Below are 22,818 nucleotides of genomic sequence, written 5' to 3' on the forward strand. Positions count from 1 at the left end.
ATTTGATCTCTGGTTCCTCTGCCTTTTCTAAAACCAGCTTGAACATCTGAAAGTTCACGGTTCACGTATTGCTGAAGCCTGGCTTGGAGAATTTTGAGCATTACTTTACTAGCATGTGAGATGAGTGCAATTGTGTGGTAGTTTGAGCATTCTTTGACATTGCCTTTCTTTGGGATTGAAACGAAAACTGACCTCTTCCAGTCCTGTGGCCACTGCTGAGTTTTCCAAATCTGCTGGCATATCGAGTGCAGCACTTTCACAGCATCACCTTTGAGGATTTGAAATAGCTCAACTGGAATTCCATCACCTCCACTAGCTTTGTTCGTAGTGCTGCTTTCTAAGGCCCACTTGACTTCACATTCCAGGATGTCTGGCTCTAGGTGAGTGATCACACCATTGTGATTATCTGGGTCGTGAAGATCTTTTTTGTACAGTTCTTCTGTGTATTCTTGCCACCTCTTCTTAATATCTTCTGCTTCTGTTAGGTCCATACCATTTCTGTCCTTTATCGAGCCTATCTTTGCATGAAGTGTTCCTTTGGTATCTCTAATTTTCTTGAAGAGATCTCTAGTCTTTCCCAATCTGTTGTTTTCCTCTATTTCTTTGCACTGATCACTGAGGAAGGCTTTCTTATCTCTCCTTGCTATTCTTTGGAACTCTGCATTCAGATGGGAATATCTTTCCTTTTCTCCTTTGCTTTTCGCTTCTCTTCTCTTCCCAGCTATCTGTAAGGCCTCCTCAGACAGCCATTTTGCTTTTTTGCATTTCTTTTCCATGGGGATTTTCTTGATCGCTGTCTCCTGTACAATGTCACGAACCTCTGTCCATAGTTCATCAGGCACTCTGTGTATCAGGTCTAGTCCCTTAAATCTATTTGTCACTTCCACTGTATACTCATAAGGGATTTGATCTAGGTCATACCTGAATGGCGGAGAAGGCAATGGCACCCCACTCCAGTGCTCTTGCCTGGAAAATCCCATGGACGGAGGAGCCTGGTAGGCTACAGTCCATGGGGTCGCTAAGAGTTGGACACGACTGAGCGACTTCACTTTCACTTTTCCCTTTCATGCACTGGAGAAAGAAATGGCAACCCACTCCAGTATTCTTGCCTGGAGAATCCTAGGGACGGCGGAGCCTGGTGAGCTGCCGTCTATGGGGTCGCACAGAGTCGGACACGACTGAAGCGACTTAGCATAGCATAGCATAGCATAGCATACCTGAATGGTCTAGTGGTTTTCCCTACTTTCTTCAATTTAAGTCTGAATTTGGCAATAAGCAGTTCATCATCCGAGCCACAGTCTGCTCCTGGTCTTGTTTTTGCTGACTGTTTAGAGCTTCTCCATCTTTGGCTGCAAAGAATATAATCTATCTGATTTCGGTGTTGACCATCTGGTGATGTCAGTTCATGATCCGACCCACCGTCTGCTCCCGGTTTTGTTTTTGCTGACTGTATAGAGCTTTTCCATCTTTGGCTGCAAAGAATATAATCAATCTGATTTCGGTGTTGACCATCTGGTGATGTCCACGTGTAGAGTCTTCTCTCAGAAAGAGTCAATACTTTACCCAATTGGTTCTATAAAAGCAGAGGTCCATGAGCATCTCCCAGGGCATCCTGAGGCTGTCGCGCATGCTAATTCTGCTATACTTGCTGAGATTGCTGACTGCACTTCCGTTTCTCAAAGACCAGAAGTGGAAGAACCCAGTTTCTTTGGGGTACGTGTTGAAACAATTTTCCCTAGTTTTCTCCTGTTAGCATACGTTGTACCTTTTTATTCTCCTTTTCTTGTACTTGGTGATGGAATTCTCCAGGCCAGAATATGGGGGTGGGTAACTGTTCCTTTCTCCAGAGGATCTTCCCAACCCAGGGATTGGAACCCAGGTCTCCCGCGTTGCAGGCAGATTCTTTACCAGCGGAGCTGCAAGGCAAGCCTGAAAATGCTGGAGTGAGTAGCCTATCCCTTCTCCAACAGATCTTCCCGACCCAGGAATCGATCCGGGGTCTTCTGCATTGCAGGTGGATTCTTTACCAACTGAACTATCAAGGAAGCTCTTGGTGATGGGAGACAGCGTTAATGCAGCTTTGTATTTTAATCATGCTTTGAATTTGACTCCTCTCTGGACCCATCCATTCACAGGACAAAGAACTAGCTCTGTCTCCATTCTGTGAAAATAAATTTAGTCTCTTTATATCAATATGTATCTCCTTGTCTCCCTTCTTTAATTCTTTATTTTGATTCATTTCTTGGCTCACTGAATTTGGTTATCAGGTGTTTTGTTTTTTTTTGGGGGGGGTTATATCTAAGCGTATCTATGCAGAGTACATCATGAGAAATGCTGGACTGGATGAAGCACAAGCTGGAATCAAGATTGCTGGGAGAAACATCAATAATCTCAGATATGCGGATGACACCACCCTTATGGCAGAAAGCAAAGAAGAACTAAAGAGCCTCTTGATGAAAGTGAAAGAGGAGAGTGAAAAAGTTGGCTTAAAACTCAACATTCAGAAAACTAAGATCATAGTATCTGGTCCCATCATTTCATGGCAGATAGATGGGGAAACAGTGGAAACAGTGAGAGACTTTATTTTTTGGGCTCCAAAATCACTGCAGATGGTGACTGCAGCCATGAGATGAAAAGATGCTTGCTCCTTGGAAGAAAAGTTATGACCAACCTAGACAGCACATTAAAAAGCAGAGACATTACTTTGCAGACAAAGGTCTGTTTAGTCAAAGCTAGGGTTTTTCCAGTAGTCATGTATAGATGTGAGAAGTGGACATAAAGAAAGCTGAGCTGAAGAATTGATGCTTTTGAACTGTAGTGTTGGAGGAGACTCTTGAGAGTTCCTTGGACTGCAAGGTGATCCAGCCAGTCCATCCTAAAGGAAATCAGTCCTGAATATTCATTGGAAGGTCTGATGCTGGAGCTGAAACTCCAATACTTTGGCCACCTGAAGCAAAGAACTGACTCATTTGAAAAGACCTTGATGCTGGGAAAGATTGAAGGTGGGAGGAGAAGGGGAAAACAGAGGATGAGATGGTTGGATGGCATCACCAACTCAATGGACATGAGTTTGAGTAAACAGCGGGAGTTGGTGATGGACAGGGAGGCCTGGCGTGCTGCAGTCCATGGGGTCGCAAAGAGTCAGACACGACTGAGCGACTGAACTGAACTGAAGCCTATCTATATCTATTTATGTATCTACTTATTTGTGTATGTATATTTTTGAGAAGAGCTCATGGTTGCTGAATTTCTTGAGTAGTTGAATGCTTTAAAGTGTAGGTTTCTTTTGTGCTTTACGGACAGTTTGGTTGTGCATCACATAATTGGATGTTACATCTTTCCCTTAAAACTCTGAAGACATTGCACTATCATCTCCAGATAGTAGTGAATACTGCTATAGAAAAGTCTAGGCCACTCTTGTTTTTTCTGCCTTTATACTGACATAATTTATATTTATTGTTTTATCTTTCTTAAATTCTGTAACCTCATGAGGATATGTCTTAGTATTAATTGTTTGAATTATTTTTTTTGGAACATTTTATTTTTTTAAGCATTTATTTCCACCCTCCCTAAAGAGAAAGTTTTCTTTATTATCCTGCATTTTTGTTTCATTTGTTCTGTTTTCTTTTTCAAAAATGTCAAGTGTGTATTGGCTGAATCTCTTTTATTGATATCTTCTATATTGATCATCTCATTTTATCTTTTATATAGCTTTCAAAAGTTTCCATTTTGTGTGCTTTTTTTTGCAAGCCCATTGTCTGTTTTCCTGACTTTCAGTATTAAGTGTTCTGGTTTTTGATGCTTCTTTTGTGACATACACACACACACACACACACACATATATACATACATATATATAAATATACATTTTCTTAATCTCCAGCTTCTTTAGCTTGCCAATTTGCTTTTTTATCTCTTTTAATTGTCTTATCTTCTCTTAGATATTTCATACTTTTCTTTGAGCCCTTTACTTTGAAGTAGCTCATATTCTTTATAATTTAAGCTGTGGAAAATTATTTGTGAGTTTTCTCTCTGTCTCCCAAGACAGTATCTTTTTTCATCTACCAGTTGCTTATGTCCCTTCACTCCAGTCCTCAGTGTAAATTCTTTGCTAGTTCCTTTCTGGTTTGTACTCATTTTTGAATGGGCTCTACTCCTTTAAAAACAGATATTGCCTGAATAAATGTATGAGGTTAGATGCAAATATTCAGTAGTAGGGAGAGAGGATAAATGACATCAGTTTGCACTTCCATCCGGATTTTTTTAACTGAAACACTTCTTCACCCAAGATGGCTCCTTTGCCTTCTGCATATGTCTGACCTCAGTTTGCAATGCCGTGAAGGTCACTGTGACTTTGAGATCCTATGAGTCATAGGGGCGGCTTGGTGATAACTCCTTCCTGTCTTTTTTCCTCCCATTTGGCACATACAATCTCCGCTAGGAAGCTGATGATAAAAACATGTTGATGGTTCCTCTCTCCTTCTGTGGTATGACCATGAAGTTCTAGAGAAACATCTCTTGTTTTCTCCTAGGTAGATGCTTAAACATTATTGTTTTAATCAGTTTCCTTGAATGGGGTTTAGAACTGTTCCATCTTTGGGGAAATCTTTATGCTGCCTGAGATCTGAGGGGGTGTGGTTTGGCTGTCAGCATTGCTCATTTGATTCCAGATATCACATAATTCGGTGGATTTTTCTTTCTTTTTTAAAAAATAGTTTGTGGTTTGTGGTTGTAGCTGTGTCTTTGTTTCATTGATGATGAGGTATTCATTATTTTTTGTTCTTTTGTTTTTTTTTTGGTTTGTTTCTGAAGTAGCAACTAGGGTAACAGGGTCTTCCTACTGCTGGCTCACTTGCTCGCTGTGCCTCCCTCTCATCCTCCCTTTTATTAAACTTCCTCTGTCTATCCTTCCCCTTCCCCTCTTTAGCTACTTACCCCTCAAATCTGGAGCTTTTCCCAAGATGCATCTTCAGTCCTTTTGTTTTTTGTTTTTTTCCCCCGGCTTAGTTTTATCTTTCTGAGGGATTCCATGTATTCCTATCATTAATCTTCACCTCTAGTCTAATTTTTATTAATTTTTTGGTTTTCTTTCAATTTTATTGAGATCTGAAAAGTAGCACTGTAGAAATTTAAGGTGTACAGCGTAATGACTTGGCTTACATATATTAGGAAATGGTTACCACAGTAAATTTAGTTATCATCCATCATCTCCTATTCTAATGATTTCTGGATTAGCAGTTTGGCATTGACTCCTCCTGAGCTCCAGCTGCTTACTAGATACAATAATACCTCAAAATTCCCTTTCAAAATAAAATTGTTTTATGTTTCTTGCGAAGTGTGGTTCTCTTTACTACCTCATGTAATAGAAACTCATTCTTCCAAATTATTCAGACTAAAGATGTCTCAGTCAACCATAATTTTTCTTTCTCATGTTTCTCTCAAGCGCTAACTTATCACTTGACTAATGATTTCTTTTGTGTCTGTTGTGTCTTTGCATTGAGACTGTAAGTCCATTGGTGGCAGGCATCTGTCACTTCACATATAATAGGTAGTTTCTGAAAAATCATTGGTTTAAATCCTTTGAATGCTAATTTTAGCTTTAATAAAAATCTGTTATCAAGAAGGTTTTAATGTCTTAATCAATCATCTTGTGGCAATTTCACATAATTTGCCCCTAATCACCTTGCCTAGATAAAAGCTTTTTCTGTACTTATAACAGGGCTTTCATGGTGGCTCAGTGGTAAAGAATCCACCTGCCAATGTAGGAGACATGGGTTCTATTCCTGGATTGGGAAGATACCCTGAAGAAGGAAATGGCAGTAGTCTTGCCTGGGAAATCTCATGGACAGAGGAGCCTGGTGGAGTACAACCCCTGGGGTCACAAAAGAGTCGGATATGACTAAACAACAACAGCATAACTCCTACCTTCTCTTTTTCTTCATTTCACGTATGTATGAAGAGTTTAAGACTATACCATTTCTCAGACTTAAACTTTGGTTGCTGAATTTGTTTTTCTTTTATCCCCATCTTCCACATTCCCATTTTGATTATTTCCTAAATGATCCAACTGTTAGTCAGTTTTAAAAATATCAGGGCCAAGGATTTTGACCATGGGTGATTTCTTTGTGAAAATACTAAGAAGCTAGTGATAAAAGATCTTAATGTTACATTAAAATTTTTTTTTTAAAAAGTTAGGTATCTGAATTAAACTTGCTTTATATTTAATGTGCTTTTATATTGTTAATTCTTACTTATTATTATTTTTTGAATTGTGAGGCCCTTAAACATTAATTTTATCATACAGGGGAGAGGAAAGCAATAAATGTGAAGAGATTAAGTGAAGAAATCAATTGTATATAATACAGTAAAATCCTATGCATATAATACAGTAAAATCCTAGAGTCGACACATATTGGTGAATGTTAGCTGCTTGGTTCATGTGTTTCTTTATTGGCATTGGGGACATAATCTTTTGAAACCATCATTGTAAAAGTGAAGATGTCATTGTAAAACTTAAGATTTTGACAATAAGAACTGCTTCTCAATATGGGAAGCTTGTTGAATTTCTCATAAAACCACAAACCGTAAACCTCTCTTGGAGAAAATCACTTTTGAAATGATCTGACATGGTTTAAAGAAAAGGTGGGTCCTTCTGGTTTATGAGCAGGAGAGCCATTGCATTGTATTTCAATGTTAAACTGCACACACAAGATCTAGATTTTAAAAAGTAAAGGACTTTCTTATGTAATTAATTTTAAAATGATTCATTATACAATCAATTAAAAAATAATGACTTTAATTTTTAGAGCAGTTTTAGGTTTAAAAGAATTGAGTGGAAGTTATAGAGGATCTCTCCTCCTTAACCTCCACAGCATCAAATCCCCACCAGAGTGGTTATTGGTTGCAATTCATGAACCATCACTGATCCATCATTATCAACAAATGTCATTGGTTTAAGTTAAGGTTCACTCTTTGTGACATTCTAAGTATTTTGGAAAATGTATAATGAAACATATATTTGCCCTTTTATATAAAATAGCTTCACTGCCCTAAAAATACCCTGTGATTCACCTGTTCATCCTTCCCTCTCTCTTTCCCATAGAGCCCCTGGCAAACCACTGATTTTTTTTATTATCTCAATAATGTTGCCTTTTCTAGAATATCTTATAGTTGCAATCATACAGTATGTAGTCTTTTCACATTGGCTTCTTTTACTCAGCAATATACATTTAAGACTATTCCATGTATTTTCATGGCTTGATAACTCATTGCTTTTTCGTGCTGAATAGTATTCCATTGCCTGGAAGTACCGCAGTGTGTTTATCCAGTTGCCTTTTGAAGGATAGCTTGGCTGTTTCCAGGTTTTGGCAGTCTGAATAAAGCTGCTGTAAGCCTTTTTGTGAAGGTTTTTGTGTGTGTGTGTAAGTACTAAGGGGCATGATTGCTGCATTATATGGTAAGAGCATATTTAGTTTTAGTTTTGTAAGAAGCTGCCAAACTACTCCAAAAGAGGCTGTACCATTTTGTAGTCCCGCTACAGATGAAGGAGAGTTCCTGTTGCTCTACCAACTCTTCAGTATTTCAGGTATTATTTGTTTTGGATTTTAGCCATTCTAATAGGTGTGTATTAATTTATAATTCCCTAATAACGTATAATGTTGAACATTTTAATATGCTTATTTACCATCTGTATATCACCTTTGATGAGGTGTCTGTTCAGATCTTTTGCTCACTTTAAAGTTGAATTGTTTCTTTATTGCTGAGTTTTAAGGGATGTTTTGTTTTTGTATATTTTGGATGAGTCTTTTATCAGATTTTTTTTGCAAATATTTTTCCCCAGTCTATGCATTGTCTTTTTATTTTCTTGACAGGTCTTTTGCAGAGTGGAAGTTTTCAATTTTAGTGAAATCCAGTTTACCAGCTAACCTCCCTCCAGCCACCCACCTCCACTTCCCCACCCCCTCATTGTGCCTTTGGTGTTGTATCTAAAAAGTCATGATCAAACCAAGGTCATCTGCATTTTCTTGTGTATTGTTTTCTCAGTGTATTATAGTTTTGCATTTTACATGTAAGCCTGTGATCCATTTTGAGTTATTTTTGAGGGGACAGGTATAATGTCTATATCTAGATTCATTTTTTGCCTGTAGTGGTCCAGTTGTTCCATCAGCATCTATAGAAAAAAACTATTCTTCACTGAGTTGCCTTTGTTGCTTTGTCAAAGATCAGTTGACTGTATTTGTACAGGTCTATTTCTGGGCTCTCTTTTCTGTTCCTTTGATCTTTTTGTCTGTTCTTTCGCCAGTACCACTCTGGCTTGATTACTCTGTAATTAATTTTTAAAATAATAATTAGTAAAATATTTAAATGTTTTTTGTTAAGATTTGTGAGATAAATTATCTTTAACCAATTTCTGTTATTAAGTGTGAGATGATATATCATGTTATTTTTAGAAATAGATACGTTATTTGTAATCATTTTAGTAAAAATTATGTATACTAGAAACACTTATAATAGAAAGAAATTGTAACATTTTTACTTTAAAGATTATACTCTTATACAGTAACTTGTTTTATATGTTCTGTTGACTCTTTAATACCCATTAAAGAAATTAACTTTTAAACTATGAAATAATAGTTTAAATGCAGTTATTAAAATGTCTGGATTAATCTTCTAAAATAAAACTGTCCAGTATGAGAGATCAAGATACCTGTTCTTATATTTTTTTGAAAGCTGTTTGCTTTTTTAGCATTAGGAGGAAATGATAATCACTTGCCTGAAGTATTTCATGGTGTAAGTCAATGTGTAAACCCTTTAGTTTGTGATACAAACTGAGCTAGATTTTAGAGGATGCTGATAAATACATGGCACATTTTTTTTGGCTTGAGTTCTATTCAGGAGGAAAAAAACCTAACCAGTAATATAAAATAATATGTGGTAAGCACAGTGTGGGTGGGAGTGTATTAAGCTCAGTAATAAGCTATAGTGGTGACTATAAACTAACGATATCATTCAGCTAGTTTTTACTCATGGTATCTTTATCCTTGTTTGTCAGAAACACTGTGAATTTACAATAAACGTCATTATGAATTGTGATGATTGTCAGCCGTGATCAGCTATGAAGAATGTATTTTATGTATCAGTTTTATTCAGGTATTATTTAGTTACAATAAACTGTGCCCATTTTAAGTGGGCAATGTGATGAGTTTTCGCAAAAGCACACAGTTGTGTAACTATGACCATAATATGATTTGGAACATTTCTGTCACCCCAGAAAGTTCGCTTGTGTCCCCTTGAAAGCAACCCCACCCACTACCTATCTCAGTTTCCAGGCAATTGCTGATCTCCTTTCTGTATTGTAAACTGGTTTGCATTTTCTAGAATTTTTTCTAGAGTTCTTAGTAGTGTGTTTTGCTAAATGGAGAAGATACATGTTCTTGAAAAATTGATGGCAAATTGATTTTTTATAAAATGAACATGTTTTATTGTATTAAAAAATTTGAGATGCTCAAATGAATTTCATTTGGTATTATTCCTAAAATTTTGAGTTTCAAGTTTTCTGCCTTGCCTCCTCTCTGTAATAACTTAAATCTATATTGCGTGTAATTTAATACATAAAACCAACTCATGACACATTATTTTGTGGAGTAAACTATCCTTTAGTAGTTAAACTATCGGAGAAGGCAATGGCACCCCACTCCAGTACTCTTGGAAAATCCCATGGATGGAGGAGCCTGGTAGGCTGCAGTCCATGGAGTCGCTAAGAGTCGGACACGACTGAGCGACTTCACTTTCACTTTTCCCTTTCATGCATTGGAGAAGGAAATGGCAACCCACTCCAGTATTCTTGCCTGGAGAATCCCAGGGACGGCAGAGCCTGGTGGGCTGCCGTCTATGGGGTCGCACAGAATCGGACACGACTGAAGCGACTTAGCAGCAGCAGCAGCAGTAGCAGCAGCAGTTAAACTATTATCTCCTTGTTTATAAAAGTTGGTAAATGATATAAGAAATAAAAATCTGCAGATCCTGGTCTTGTTATTAGAATTTAATACCTTCTTTATTTCATACAGTTGTCACTCAACAAACAGATAGTTTAACTTTGCCGTGTAAAAGGCCATTTGCCTTGTCCTTACACCCTACTGCTTGGTCCTCTGGGGATAGAGTTAGGGTGGATAAAATAGCTCTTTACTTCATAACATTCTGTTCTTTGTGGCTCCTCTTACTCATATGTAGTCTATTCTAAAGCAGCTGAGAAGTAGCAGTTGATCTCATGGAGAAAATAGCCCCACCAAAATGGAATATTAGATTCCTTTTATAACTATTTTTTTAATCAAATATACTGAACATTTACTCCTTTTTATAGGAAAGAGTTAAGAATCTTTTGCATATTAGAGTGACTGGAGTTTTCTGGTTTTGCCCAGAAATGTTCTGTGTCTAGAATTTATGCTGCTTCATTTATTAGTCATTTCGAAACTAGCTCTAAATAAAAGCCAAACATTATGAAATGTTTTTTCATATTTGCTCCACCAAATATATTTAAATTTCTAGTTAATTTGGAAATCTTAAACTCCCATAAAGACAAATAATCCTATTTTAAGCTTATTTAATATAGTAACACTCTGGGTAACTGATGTTCTACTAATGAAATCCTTAAGTAACTGGCATTTTGGAATGATAAGTGTGTACCTATTAAGAAATCCTGAAGATCTCTGTTTAAACTTGCTTCCCTGAAGCCTTTAGAAAAAAGAAAAAAGTTTCAGAAGTCACGTTGAGAGAGACATACTATGTGGGATGGAACTAAACAGCAATTTGATAAGAACAATGAATTTGAGAACTTATATGGTGATTTATGATCCTTCTCAAAACCAGTCGATCAATATTTCCCCTCTCCCCCCACTTTTTTTAAAAATAGTAATGCACAAGTTATTTTTAAAATTTCCTCATTTGGGAGGATGGTATCCAGAAGCCCAAGATGGCACTAGTAGTAAAGAACCTGCCTGCCAGTGCAGTGCTGCAGTCGATGGGGTTGCAAAGAGTCAGACATGACTTACCAACTGAGCAATTTAACCAGTCACCTGTTACTGAACATTCAGATTGTTTCTGCTTTTTACTCTTATGAAAAACACTGTCAAAACTATTCCTGTGAGTATGATTGATTCTTTCTTTTAAGTTCTTATTTTGTCAAAGTAATACAGTCACCTAGTCTAAAGATCTAATTGTTGTAAATAGCCTATTAGAAAATATGATTGTGGGCCTTCCCTGGCAGTCCAGTAGTTACGGCTCTGCTCCCAATGCAGGAGGCATTGGTTTGATCCATGGTTGGGGAAAATCCTACATGCCACATGTCTGAGAAAGAAAAGAAATTCAGTTGTGCCTTACCCACTCTTTCCAGTCTGCTTCTCTACAGGCAACCATGTTTAACCTTTCATCTGTTTCTTCTGATTATTATATATCTCTATATTGCTAAATTACTTATATACATATTGTGACCTTTTGATTCATTTCTTTTGGATGTTGCTTGTTGACTTTATAGTACAGACTTTGAGGATTTTTCATTATTATACTTCCATCTTTTCTCAACGTATTACAATATTGTTAGATTACAACTTTTGGCTAACTTGTTTTTGGTGTTACGTTATTATACTTTTCAGATATTATTTATAACTAAGTATTATAATGAACTCTGATGAGAAATATGCCTTTGATTTTTTGTTTTTCATGAAGTTAGTAATGCTTTGTTTTTTCATTTATCTAGCTTCTTTGTTACTCAGTATTTCTTTCTCAGGAGCTTCTAGGAGCTTCTTAATCTAATTTTCTATAAGGTGAATCATATTAGGGAATTTATTTGTTTCCATTTTTTTTCTTGAATATATGTTTCTGGGAGACTGCCATTCTCCTTCCATCTCATTATGTAGATGTGTTCTTGTGTGCTTTTCTTTTGCTGTTAAACTAGAAACTCCCTTTGTCTTTTCCTGAATCTCATATTGGTTTCATTTTTCTTGTCTTATTCCTATATTTTTTGTGGTATATATCTTGTAATTTTCAGAGAAAGGGTACATGAGAAAAAAATATCTTTATTCAGTTTTCTCACTTGATTAAAATGTTGCCTGAATAATTACATTTTAAATCAAAAATCACTTTCCTTCAGAATTTTTGTAGGAATTAACACTGTCTTCCTGCTTACAGTTGCAAAGTCCAAAGCCTTTTGATTCCTTGATTTAACCATGTAAGAAAAATAAGTAGAAGGGAGAATGTCTTGATATAAAGGATATAAGGGTATTTTTTTCTTTTTTTAAACTTTAAAGATGAAGAAGATGAAAAAGGGATTCAAGGCAGAGAGACTGGCAGAGATCAGGTGACTGCAAGGTGTCCACTGTGTTTAGAGAATGGGGATATATAGGTCCATGTGAGGAGAGTACAGGAAGCAGCTGAAATGGGGTAGATTGAGGCTTGATAATGGATGCTAAAGGCCTGAAGCTTTGCATTTGTTTTGTAGGTACTGTTTCACCTGACTCCATCAATTATATGAAACCTTCCTTGACTTATGGTCGGCAAAATTAATCAACCTCTGGTTTATCCTCTCTTAGTACTTTGTGCATGCACACTTGTGTGTGAATGTGCAGGCACACATGCATGTGTGTGTGCACACACACATACCTATTTAAGTACCTGTGTGCCTTTATTCCACATTAGAATAGAGTTTTGTGTTTGAATGAGACATAATTAGGTCTGAGTTAAGGAAAGCACGGCAAATCACTTCTTAAAATTCATGATGGCTGGAATGCCAGTGAAAACTGAAGGATGAATAGGAGGAAGAAGGATTTAAAGGAAGAGAAAACAGAAGGTTATTGCATTGTCCAGATTTGAAGAAATAAGCCTCTGATGTAATAGTCTACTGAGAGTGGGAGGGATATTTTTTTCCAACAGTTATATTCTGATCATGCCCAAGGGTCTCATTATTCTTAATTTTGGAATACTATGTTATTTTTATGTATTTTGTACACATTTTGCTTTAAACCTTTTTTCTCTCTTTGAGAATAGTCTGAAACAATTTTAACTCTTGCTTTTATTAAAATTTAGAAAAAAGTGATGTTTTGATTACCCTATTGATATTAATGATGGTCTGAAGTACTGTTTTAATTCTATTTAAGAAAAACTCTAAATAGAGAATTTTGGATGAAAATAATTGGAAAAAATATATTCTTATTCTAGTAGATTTATTGTTTAAGAACATTAACCTGAGTATTACCAAAAAGATTCTTTAGTAAGATGAATTTTGAAATATTATTAGAACTATCCTTTATTGTTATAAAAGTGACTAGTTGTTAACAAAATTTCAAAATTGAAAATAAGAGTTTTTACCAAGCTGAGTGATTATTCAGATAGTAAAAGAATTAGTTAAATGTTTTAAATGTTGTGTTTGTGTGTTTACTTATTGATTGACTGCTTAAAAGTCCAAATATTTGTATTTTAAAAAATGTTCCATATAACAAATTTTTGAATAGCATACTACTGATAAGTCTTTACTTTCCAAGATGCTTTTTATTGGTTAGTGCTCTGCTAAGAACAAGAGACTAATGTGTTTAGAAGTTATGATGCTAATTATAATTTATTAAGCCCTTACTGTAAGGCAGGCTCAGGCTCAAATATTAGTTAAGAGACTCTGTCTTATTTAAAAACACCCCCTGAAAAGTTAGGTTTAGTTTATTGTTACATGAGGAAATTGAAACCCAGAAAGGTTTAAGTTTCTTGCCCAAGATTATGCAGTTAGCAAGTAGCAGAGCAGGAGGTATTTATCTCTGCTTTGTGTGTGTTTTCATTATTATTTCTTATGAAATATTCTGGCAAAGAACTTAAGGAATATGAATCTTGTATGTGGCATCATTTGTGAATGGTATATAAACCTCCCCAGTCAGCAGATGACTATTTTGTTTACTAATTTCTTATAGTGGATAATTTCTCTCTCTCTCTTTTTTTTTCATCCTTTGAAAATTGCATACCCAGCACTCGCCATTCTTTTGCATGAATGAAAAAGCTGGGCCAACATAAGTTTATTATTTATCTAGTTTTTGCTTTTTTATGTCCTGTTTAAAAAATAACAGTATTTTGTTTGAAAAACCCTCTATACTTATTGAGACAACATTGGTATCCTCATTTAATGTGTGTGATTGATAGATATAATTTTATGTTTACTTTTTATACTGCCTTATACTATTCTTTCACAAACCATGTAAAGCCTCTCCAACTGCTATTTCTCCTTAGTGGTATCTTAAAGGAGGAGTCACTACATGTTTCTTCCTGAATACCCAACAGTTTAGTATTCTTTCAGATGTTTTGCAGGGCTTCAGCAAGTTGTTACAGTGAACGTCTTCAAGAGGCAATGCAGTAGGCAGAGCGCAGCGGCCGAGACACCTGTAGAGATCAGCACACCTGCCCTCAAGCAAAAGCTAGTAATTAGTTGCTCAGATTCCCTTGCAAACTTCCCCAGTGTTGTTGCACATGAAACACAAAGATCACAGTGATGCTGTCATGAGCTTCACACTGTTGGAGTTGTTTATGCCCATTCAATTTTTAATGTTCCTATAAGACATTTTGATGGCAACCCTGAGCCCAGAGGGATTTGCATGCCTGATCAAACCTGTGATGATTTAAATATAGAAATAAAGAGAAACCTTTGGATTACATTGACTGTTAACTTTTAGGATGGCATTAGTCGAAAACATTAACACGATCCTGGAGGCAAAGTGGCGTTTGATCAACCTTCATCACTTTTTTGTTTCTTGACAGCAGGTATAGCTTCAGTAAATCTAAACAAGTTTCTTAAGGCGTATAGATCCAAGTGCATGTGGCTCTCTGGATGGCATCATCTGAATATTTTAAAACATGATTTTATACCAAACACTTTTATCAAGATTGAACTACTCTCATATACCAACCTTTTAATCCTACTACATTGTTATATGTAGTTTATATTGCTAAAGAATGAGATGGTAGGGGATTGAATTTTAGTAAACTACTGTAGTAAAATATGAACTGGATATATTGGGGCCAAAGAAATTTGTTACTGAAAGTACTGGAAAGTTTTTATATACCATTGTTTTTAATTTTAACACTATATGTATCCTAGATACTAGGTGGGATAAAAACTAGTGGTTTGCTAGGTAGTTTTTAACTCTGGGGTTCAGTTCTTTGATTATTGTGTTTGTGTGTGGGTGTTCAGTCATATCCGACTCTTTGTAACCCCATGTAGCCCACCAGGCTCCTCTGTCCATGGAATTCTCCAGACAAGAATACTGGAGTGGGTTGCCATTTCCTTCTCCAGGAGATATTTCTGACCCAGGGATTGAACCGACATCAGTTGCCTCTCCACTGGCGGGTGGGTTCTTTACCAGCTGAGCCACCAGGGAATATATTGTGTTTGTATAAGTTATTAATAAATAGTGTTACTAAAGATGATTCTTAAATATGTATAGCTTGAAAAATGCTGTGATTTCTAATATCATAGCAAATTTGGTTCAGATTTATTCTAAGAAAAAAAATATAGCACCTCATTATTTAAGCATAGTATGGTGGATATATTAATACATGCTTTCTAAACTGGTTCTTAGAGACAAATGTGCATTGTGGAGTTGTCAGATTAGAGTAAAATTAAAGAAGATATTATACAGCCCTGGACTATCATTGACAGAAATGCTAGTGAATTCAGTCAGCCCATTGTGCCTCACATTTTCCTGCATTAATACATAGGTAGAATCTTCCAGTGGGCTTCTGAGCATAGTTTCTTCTTTAGTTCTTCAAGAAAAGTGAAATGATGAATGAAAAAGCTCACCTCTAGATTTTACATTTGCCTGTGTTTCTTAGCTGTAAGTCAGCCTCAGCATGGATGGTCCTGGGAATGCTCCACTTGTCAAATGATGTCTGTGATGCTACCATAGACAAAGTACTTGTGTATGTTAGATGCAGAATGCTTTGGCTAGTTTACACTACATTGACTTTCAGGAATTTCACAGAAGTCATTCCTAAGAATTGACCTTTGAAATTCCTAATAACTTCATGTAAATATTACATATAACATTTGCAGTCTGTTTCTAATATAAATGCTCCTTGTGCCCTGGGTCAGTATCTTATTTATCTTTTTATGCTTGATGCCTTACTCAAAGAGATCAGTCATTGTTGATTGGATCAGTGAATGACTGAAAATACTGTGCAGTGCATACAAATAGCCCATGGAAACACTATAGGTAAAGGGTGGAGCAATGGAATATTTTTTGTAATAGAAATACCTTTTTTTCTGTGTACTTTTTTCCAGTATAATCCTTTTTTCCAGTATAACCCTTTTTTCCTAGAATAAGTATGTGTGATTTGACTATAGGTTTTTATTATCAGTGCGTCAAAAATATTCTGTGAAAAAAGATTTTATATCTTTACTATACTGAAGTGAAATTTTTCTTACTCTAAGTGAGGACCCATTGAACTTAGCTGTGTTTTCTACTTCTCTCTAACCCTTTGTTTCTCCCCCTGTTCTGGACAGACTTTTCATCCTGTTTCAAGATAAGTCGTACTTCCTCCTGGTGTCACGCTTTGGTCTGAGCTCCAGTCTCATGAACTTCTGAGTTTCTTCTGTTTTTGACTCACCAGTTTAGAACTAAATTATATGTGTTTCTGTGTTTTGCAAAGTGTGTATCTACATCTAGTAACTTCATTACTGTGACCTTTAAATTTTTAAAATTTTAATCTTTTTCTTTCTGATTTATAGCAGTAGTCCCACCATACATGCTAGTTAATCTCTAGCTTTGTAGTAGGAAAATAAATTTCCAGAGAAAGTGAGAAAGACAAATAGTCATAGACTAATAGGGGAGAGGAAAAGAGAGAAGACAGGAGGGAGGAGGGAGGAGGAAGAAAGGAAGGAAGGGAGGAAGGAGAAAGAGCACAGGTCAGCATATTTTGTGAAATAGGGAAAGAGCAAGGATTTTGGAATTTGAAAAACCTGAGTTCAAATTCTGATTCTGCTTCCTTGCTTTGTAATGTTCAATGGGTATAAATGATGACAGTAATATCTACCAGGTAGCTTGTTGTGTTAAATTAATTAATATATATATAAAGTGCTTGTTAGTGCATTCTCTGGCACATAATGTGTGCGTGCACGGTCGCTCAGTCATGTCTGACTCTTTGTGACCCCATGGACTGTAGCCCTCCATGTTCCTCTCCATGGGATTTCGCAGGCAAGAATGCTGGAGTGGGTTGCCACTTCCTCTTCCAGGAGATCTTCCCCACCCAGGGATTGAAGCCATGACTCCCATGACTCCTGCATTGGCAGATGGATTCTTTACCACTGAGCCACCGGGGAAGTGCTTACAAATCTTAGCTGACTGTATTATTTTGCAGATGAGAAAAGTGAGGTTTAGAGAGGTGACCAGTGGTCATTCAGTAAGTAAGTTATGGAGAGTTGATTGAAACCCAGATTCTTCTTACTCTGAAGCTGTGTTTTTCAAGCATTCAGTTCAGTTCAGTTGCTCAGTCGTGTCCGACTCTTTGCGATCCTATGAATCGCAGCACACCAGGCCTCCCTGTCCATCACCAACTCCCGGAGTCCACCCAAACCCATGTCCGTTGAGTCAGTGATGCCATCCAACCATCTCATCCTCTGTCATCCCCTTCTCCCTCCTTCAATCTTTCCCAGCATCAGGGTCTTTTCCGATGAGTCAGCTCTTCGCATCAGGTGGCCAAAGTATTGGTGTTTCAGCTTCAACATCAGTCCTTCCAGTGAACACCCAGGGCTGATCTCCTTTAGGATGGACTGGTTGGATCTCCTTGCAGTCCAAGGGACTCTCAAGAGTCTTCTCCAACACCACCGTTCAAAAGCATCAATTCTTTGGTGCTCAGCTTTCTTCATAGTCCAACTCTCACATCCATACATGACTACTGGAAAAACCATTGCCTTGACTAGATGGATCTTTGTTTACAAAAGTAGTGTCTCTGCTTTTCACTATGCTGTCTAGGTTGGTCATAACTTTCCTTCCAAGGAGTAAGCGTCTTTTAATTTCATGGCTGCTCTAACCATCTGCAGTGATTTTGGAGCCCAGAAAAATAAAGTCAGCCACTGTTTCCACTGTTTCCCCCATCTATTTGCCATGAGTTTGCATGAATTTCAAGCATTAATGTACCTCAGAATTTCCTGAAGGGCTCATCAAAATATAGACTGCTGGTCCTACCCAGATTTCCTGGTTCAGTAGGTCTGGGCTGGGGCCAGGGTGTTTGCATTTCTAAGTTCTCAACTGCTGCTGCTGTTGCTCCCACTGCAGGTCCAGGGACTATACTTTGAGACCCAATGCCCCTTAGCAGTATTTCTTAACCATAGCTACATGTGTAAGAAATCACCTGGGACCTTCTAAAAATTAGTGATGAAACCAGAATCTCTGATCATGTGGTTTAAGTATTACCTTTTTGTTTGTTTGTTTTGTTTTAAGCCCTCCAGGTGATTCTGTTGTGCAGCCAGTGTAGACTCGGCAGATTTTCATTAGACCTGGGTACCAAGCAGAGCACTGGCTTTGAAGACATTCTGGGTGCTTGGTGAGGCAAGGCCACAGTAGTGTATTGTTTTTGTCCTGTGATGATTGAAAACAATTGCTCCAGCCTAGAATCCTTTTATTACTTTAACTCTTCTCGTTATTTGTGTCTATTGCTTGCGTTTCTCCATCCAGTTACACGCTCCCTATGTCTTGAATACATTCATCAATCTGTATTTTTTGTTACTATTTGGTGGAAGGAATGATTTAACAACAGTTGACTTGAAGTACAAAGTAAATAAAGGAATGTATCTAATTAAAAAAATCACTTTAGGAGCCTACTGGACTTTTAGAATTCTAAATTTGCTCTTTATGAGATGTTGGAAACCTTATGTTTTTATTTTAGGGTACCCAGTTATTGGTTAGAACAGATTATGATAGCTAGTACCCAGGAGTACACTAAAAAATACAGCAGATTAATTGGTAACATTTCAGTCGTTTCTTCTGTTACTTGGTTCGGTTGATAAATGTACACAAAACAAGGCATCCATTACTGGATAAGAATGGGCAAAATACCACATAATTTCATTAACCTTGAAGCAATGAAATTATAAATCTCTATACAAATGATGAAGGTTATCATTTTCTATCACTCCTTTTTGATACCTACAGACTGTTAATTCTTCTCTGTCCTGCTGAGTCTTATTAAAACTTCTGACTGATGTACTTTTATTTAGAATTTACCAATTTAAAACACTTGCTTCACACTCTCACCTCTAATTTAACTAGGCCATTTAACATAGTATTTTGCAAAGGGAAAAAGTCAATAGCTGTTTCTTTAAAAAAATAATAAATTGAAATGAATTTTAAAACTCTGCTTAGAGGTGAGCAACTGCTATATACTACTAGGTCTTTTGATAGTTGATTTGTTCCTTTAGTATGCAAATTTTAGGTTTACAAAGATCTACAGCTTTTATTTAAGAAATATGCCTGGAGGCTAGATTGGTAAGCTTTAGGGAGATATCTAGTTTGGTGTGAAATAAATAGTTGTTAAAGGATTGCAAGAATTGGGTCCCAGAACATGAAGAGTAGAGCTGAGACAGATTGAGAAAAACTGTATTTTCATTTCATTTGGCTAAAAATACCACTAAATTAAAAATGAAGACACTGAATGATGGCAACACAAAGCAAATTCATCTGAATAAGCCTTGTTGGGGAGTAGATTTTGTGAAAAGTTCTGACTTGTTAGAAATTTAAGGGAAAGGATTTACTACATCCCTGACAGCTTTACAGGTTTGGGTGGAAGACTCTCTCTTGACCAAGGAGGAAGGAATAGGTCACTCTGCTGCCTGGTCAAGTCTACAGCATCACTTCTGGTCAGTGAGATGACAGATGTCATAGAATCTGCTCACAGTCAAAAGAAAAGTACTCAGGGTTACTTTCTTAGTTTGGATGGTGTTGGTTAAGCAAATAGTGTAAATAGATTTCTAGCTTTGGGGAAACTTTGCATCACTAATCTTTTGAAATCTCTGACATGTTTTTTTCTCAAACAACTTAAAAAAAACTTACAAAATATATTTCTCTGTTGATAACTTATAGAATCCTTTCTACATTTTTTTTTTTTTTAAATGTGTCTGTCTTTTTAGATGTTTTTAAGCAACTAGGCTCTCAGAGATAGACTATTTGAACAGCATTATCTACCAATTGAAAGGGCTTCTGTGTATAAATGTTGTGTATCTCCGCTGGTGGACAGTGAGGAACGGAGGGCAGGGGTGATGATAGTGTGTGAAGGTGGAATGCTAGCATCCTTCACTGAGGCTAAAGTCCTACGTCCTCCACCAGTTGGGATCACTCTATGCATGTCTTTACATATAAATAGATTGCCATACCTTTTGCTACTCAGTATTGTTTTATTTATTTTTGTTTTTGAACTTCAAGATTATTTTTACAAGTTTTGAATTATCACTGTGTTTACTGGGTTCAGGCTTCCCTGGTGGTGTAGACGATCAAGAGTCTGCCTGCAATGCAAGAGACCCAGGTTTGATCCCTGGGTCAAGAAGATCCCCCGGAGAAGGAAATGGCAACCCATTCCAGTATTCTTGCCTGGAAAATCCCATGGACGGAGTTGCCTGGTGGGCTACAGTCCATGGGGTCACAAAGGGTCGTACACAGCTGAGCGACTTTCACATTACTGGGTTCAAATTGAAAAAGTATGATTTCAAAGGTTATGAGATCTCTCCTCTTGTACCTTAGTTCCCAACACTCATATTCTTTATACACATGTAACCAGTGTTGGACTTTCCAGGTGTCCAGGTAAAGAATCTGCCTGCCAGTCCAGGAGACACAAGAGACACGGGTTCAATCCCTTGGTCGGGAAGATCACCTGGAGTAGGAAATGGCAACCCACTCCAGTATTCTTGCTTGGAAAATTCCATGGACAGAGGAGCCTGGAGGGCAACAGTTCATGGGATTGCAAAGAGTTGGACGCTACTGAGCCACTAAGCACACAACCAGTTTTACTGTCTTTGTGTAGGACAGTAAATCCTTCTGAAGGATTTGAATAGAAGGTGGTTCCTTATTAAATATGAAGGGTATGAAGTACTCAGTGTCTTCAGCCAGGTTTTCAGGAATGCTATTCAGTACCTGTTCTCAATTCTCTCTCTAAAGACTGAGCGTGTATCATGAAATCCTAACTTGTTCTAGGTGTGTGGATTTTGATGTTTGGAGATAATGAAATTGTGATTCTTTGTCTTCCTGAACAGCTCTCCTGACCTCATCTCTGAAGTGAAGAGGTCTGACTAGCTGTCCTCATAGTCCCTTCCCTGCCTCAGTTCTCTAAGTCCCTGACTAACTTTGAGGATTGGAATGAACATCTCTATGATGTACTAGATAGATGCAGGCTGTTTTCATATGCCTCGGTTACGTCATTTTGCTTTATATCATGTGTCACACATTGAAATGGTATTGCTGATAGATTTGTCTCCTATCATCCTTCCTCTCTGCTCCAAAATTAAGCTCCAGCAGGGCAAGCTGTGCTTGTCTTATTCACTGATGAATTCCCAGCACCGGATGGAGCCATGCCGAGAGTTGCTCAGAAGGTGAATGTCTAAACACACTACTTAAAAATTTTATTTTTTAAACTTTTAATTGGAGGATAATTGATTTACAGTGTTGTGTTGAGGCTCACATCAACCATGAGTATACATGTATCCTGTCCCACCTGCGCCTCCCTCCCACCCCTGTAGGTGGTCACAGAGCGCCGGACTCAGCTCCCTGTGTTATATAGAGCAGCTTCCCACTAGTTATCTGTTTTACACATGGTTAAACACACTTTTTTTTTGAGAGACTGTATCACATAATTGTTATTTGAAATAAGCCATCTTTAAAATAATTTTTTTTATGACTTTCACATATTATTTATTTATTGGTCTTGCAGCCTATGGGCTCTTAGTTCCCTGACCAGGAATCGGACCCACACCCCCTGCAGTGGAAATGCTGAGTCTTAACCACAGAACCACCAGGGAAGTCCCTGAAATAAGCCAATTTTGAGGTTTTTTTTTCCTCTTCCCCTGATATGTGTCTTCTTGGTGTTTGTTCATTATTGTCGTTGTTTTGGTGAGACCTCAGCTCTGGATCCTATCTTGGCTGTGAATGCTTTCCCATCTTGTTCATAGTTGTATGGAAGGTTCTCTGACCTGTTTTTTTTTTTTTTTTCCTGGTGTAGGTTATTGTGACTCTGATTACTGTTTTGAACAATTCTTTTAGGAGATGTGTTTGGCTCCTCCTGTGATTTTGTGCTAGGTAAATTGTTGGGGAGCTCCTCTTTTTTGCTTGTCATACAGGATTCTTTTGGGATGAGTTGCTGTGTTAGTTCTGACCCTGTCAGTGTGTATATACCTAAGGATTCTGATTTTAATACATACAGGAGATGCAAGTCAGAATATCCACCCTTGGGTGTATGGTGATATCGTTGTCTTCACTGTGTGTGACAGACAGAGAACATAGGGCTGTGTAAGTTAAGTAACAGTTTAAACTTAATGTTATGCTCTTACAGAAAGTAGTGTTCTTAAGGTGTTTACCCCAGATCTACAAGTGTCTGTGCACCTCCACCATTTCCCTAGGGTGAAACCCCCAAACCTGGACTGATTATCCATATGCATTCCAACCTGCCTTTGAGATTTTAGACTATACTCAGCAGAGGTTCTTGACAGTTTTTTGGATTATAGACCTTTTTGCAAATCTCATGAACTATTGACCTTCTCCCTAGAGAGAAATACATTTACATAAACCCACACATTTTGCATATCTCATTCAG

The 22,818-nt window shown here is 37.3% G+C and overlaps 1 protein-coding gene across 50 annotated transcripts in view; it reads left to right on the forward strand.

The window, feature by feature from the left end:
* Positions 1-22,818, forward strand: part of QTMAN (queuosine-tRNA mannosyltransferase) — a 425,074-nt gene that overhangs the window by 61,035 nt on the left and 341,221 nt on the right. For 6 of the 50 annotated variants that reach the window (XM_081581771.1, XM_081581725.1, XM_081581743.1 and 3 more), the window contains one exon: positions 5,720-5,947. The exons of 40 other annotated variants lie outside the window; for them this stretch is intronic. The gene's annotated coding sequence lies outside the window, so the exon portion shown is untranslated. Of the gene's footprint in view, positions 1-4,417; positions 4,533-5,719; positions 5,948-20,887; positions 21,602-22,818 lie in introns of those variants that run through there. 4 more of the 50 variants (XM_081581738.1, XM_081581726.1, XM_081581729.1 and 1 more) reach the window with 4 other exon arrangements.

This window comes from Giraffa tippelskirchi, chromosome 3 (genome assembly GCF_054371585.1).
Source record: "Giraffa tippelskirchi isolate mGirTip1 chromosome 3, T2T-mGirTip1v1.2.pri, whole genome shotgun sequence".
NCBI lineage: Eukaryota > Metazoa > Chordata > Mammalia > Artiodactyla > Giraffidae > Giraffa > Giraffa tippelskirchi.